Genomic DNA, 3,592 nt, shown 5'->3' with positions numbered 1-3,592 from the left:
GATTTGTTAAGTTTGGAAGATCACTGGTCACAAAGGACATTTTCAAATCCAGTCCTTCTCCCTTCTGCCTGAAAAAGGTATGGGACAAAAAAACAGGCATTTAATGAGTAAACCTCATTGCAGGAGTAAGTCTGGAAGCCAACAAGGCTTTGGGATTGACGTCTTCCAAAGGCAGCCATTACCATTGTTGTTGTTGTTAAGTGCCGTCGAGTCGGTTCCGACCCATTGCGACCCTGTACAGGGTTTCCAAGGCTGTAAATCTTTACGGGAGCAGAAAGCCTCATCTTTTTCCCGCAGAGCAGCTGGTAGTTTCGAACTGCTGACCTTGCGGTTCACAGCCCGATTCGTAACCACTACACTACCAGAGCTGCTTTGCCATTACCATTATCCCACTTGAAAAATTATTCCAGTGCCTTTTTTATGTTTCCTTTGTTTTTCTGAGTAAGTGGCCTTTATCCTCGTCTACCTCAAGCATTTGTCCTTGTGGAGAAAATATTAGGATGTGTTTTGTAGGAATGCAAAAAGTAAGAATGAGATCATATCTGGCATTTGACATGCAAATTCTAATTGATTGCCAAGACAAAAGCAATAATCTTGAAAGACTCATGATACTCCAGGTGCATCAGAGAAGAACTATGATCCATGACGTTTTTGACTGATTTTTTGGAAGTAGATCACCAGGCCTTTTTCCTGAGGCATCTCTGGTGAACACAAACCTTCAACCTTTTAGTTAACAGCAAATGCATCAAACTTTTGCACCCCCAGGGATCCCATCTTGAGAGAAGATAAGAAAACTCCTTTATTTTCCACATTTAGCCTATTAGTGGAGAACCTGGGAGTCTCAGTTTAGAAGCTTTCCAGTTGTAAACAAAGATATTCCATAAGTATCCCTACAGCAGTGAAGCAACAAGACCTCAAAATAGAAGAAAATTAAGGTGTTAGTGAAGTAAGCAAAGATAAAGATAGATAAGCAAGTAAGCTGAAGGAGCTAAGAGAAGGTGAAGGAGAAAAAGAGAATTAGATCAAAGTTATTACAAATTTCATCCCATTTACTTTCTGTCCAGCCCAGAGAAGATCTAACCAGGTGCTCTCCTGTGAACTCTGACTTATGGAGACCCCATGTGTGTCAGAGTAGAACTGTACTCCATAAGGTTTTCAATGGCTAATTTTTCAGAAGTAGATTTACAGGTCTTTTTGTTTGAGACCACCTGAGTGAACTCAAATCTCCAAGCTTTCAGTTAGCAGCCAAATGCTTTAATCACTTTTACCATCCAGGGATGGCAGAGAAGGTCTAGTAATTGCATAAGCTAAGTGAGAATACCTCCAAGGATGACATTCAATTTCCTGTTTAAAACCCTAGATAGACACTGAATCCCAGATTTCTCACCAGCACCAACTGGTCCTGAAAAAATCCACTTGGTGGTCCCACCCTTAGCACTCAGGTGTGCAAAAAGGACCCAGAAGAGTATGAAAGCCTGCTTTTAGCTGAAGTCAGCCAGAGGGTGTGAGCAAGATGACCTTGTAAAGAGGACAGCAGGGAGAAAAATCAGACAAGGCACAAAGGACCATAGTCCACCCTCAGATGGGTCTGCTGTGCCAGATGGAGCCAAGAAGCTGAGCAACCAAAGGGAGTTGATGAGAAAGAATCACAAGTTCTCCAGACAGGCCTGATTCCTGAGGCCAGCTGGGTACCTGATCAAAAGATCTTAAACATGCAGACTTAGCTATTCCCTTCTGCCAAAGTGTATGGAAACCACACCTCTCTCCTTACATACCACATGCCATCTTGGGGAACAAGCAAGATGGGTGAGTGTTAGACAACTTATCATTCTAAGAGCAAGAGTGCTTCACTCATCAGATGGGATTAAATCTTCACATCAATTGAACACATTCCTAACGCAGGCATCCACTAAAAAGTGAGGGAGTGCCTGGGAGGGAACCCCACCAGCTATATAAAGACTCATTGTTCCTTAGCACAGTCCAGTGTACTTTGAGGTTGCTTGCAAACACATTCCATTATCATCATCTTCAGTGCCATCTATACAATGTAAGTTTGCACGTCAGGGAGAATGCATCAAGATTATCTCTTCACTTAGTGGTATTTACTGAGAGCTCACCATGAACCCAGCACAAGGAACATAGCAGTGATTTAGAGTCTGTGGTCCTGCATGTGTGGAGACTGCACTCTAGAGGAGGGAGAGAGGCACCAGGCACCTAAACAAGTATGGCACTTCAAACATAGATGAGACAGCTATCAAACACAGTCTTTAGTAAGTCTTACCACATGATTAGAAATGTCATCTGAGCATTCAAAGAAGCTCAAGACAGAAGTCCCTACCCTTAAAGACCTGACATTCCTGTTGTTGTTGTTTGTTGTTAGGTGTCATCGAGATGGTGCCGACTCATAGTGACCTTATGCACAGCAGAACAAAACACTATGCAGTCCTCAGCCAACCTCACTACTGTTGCCACACTTCAAACCATCGATGCTACCACTTGGCCAATCCATCTCATTGGGGGGGTCTTCCTCTTTTTCTCTGATCCTCCACCTTACCAAACATGATGTCCTTCTCCAGTGACTGGTCCCTCCTGAAAATATATCTGAAGTATGAGAGATGAAGTTTGGCCATCTTGGCCTCCAAGGAGCACTCTGGCTGCACTTCTTCCAAAGTGGATCTATTGATTCTTTTGGCAGCCCATGGCACTTTCCAGATTCTCCTCCAACACCATAACTCAAAAGCATCAATTATTCTACCATCTTCTTATTCACTGTCCAGCTTTCGCATGCTTATGAGGTTATTGAAAATACCACGACTTGGGTCAGGCACACCTTAGTTCTCAAGCTGACATCTTTGCTCTTCAACACTTTTAAAAGGTCTTGTGCAGCAGATTTGCCTAATGCAATACATAGTTTGATTTCTTGACTGCTGCTTCCATGAGTGTTGATAGTTGATCCAAGAAGAATGAAGTTCTTGACAATTTCAATCTTTTCTCCATTGATAAGAATGTTGTTTATTGGTCCAGTGTTGAGGATTTTTGTTTTCTTTACATTGAGATGTAATCCATACTGAAGGCTGTGCTCTTTGATCTTTATCAGTAAATATTTTAAGTCCTCTTTACTTTCAGAAAGCACGGTTGTATCATCTGCATATCACAGGTTGTTAATGAGTCTTTCTCCAATCTTGATGCCACATTTTTCTTCATAGAACCCAGCTTCTTGGATTATTTGCTCAGCATACAGGTTGAATAAGTATGGTGAAAGAATACAACCATGTCGCACACCTTTCTTAATTTTAAAACATTCAGCGTTCCCATGTTCTGTTTGAACAAATGCTTCTTGTCCAGGTACAGATTCTTCATAAGCACAAATAAGTGTTCCGGAAAACTCATGCTTTACAATGTTGTCCATAGCTTGTCATGATACTCACAATCAAAAGCCTTTGCAGAGTCAATAAAGCATAGGTAAACATCTTTCTGATATTCTCTGCTTTCAGCCAAGGTCCATCGGACATCACCAATGATATCCCTCACTCCACAGCCTCTTCTGAATCTGGCTTGAACCTCTGGAAGTTTTCTGTCAATGTATGTTTGC

The sequence above is a fragment of the Chrysochloris asiatica genome, unplaced genomic scaffold (assembly GCF_000296735.1).
Source record: "Chrysochloris asiatica unplaced genomic scaffold, ChrAsi1.0 scaffold00707, whole genome shotgun sequence".
NCBI classification, from domain to species: Eukaryota; Metazoa; Chordata; class Mammalia; order Afrosoricida; family Chrysochloridae; genus Chrysochloris; species Chrysochloris asiatica.
Note: the sequence above shows the minus strand (reverse complement) of the source record.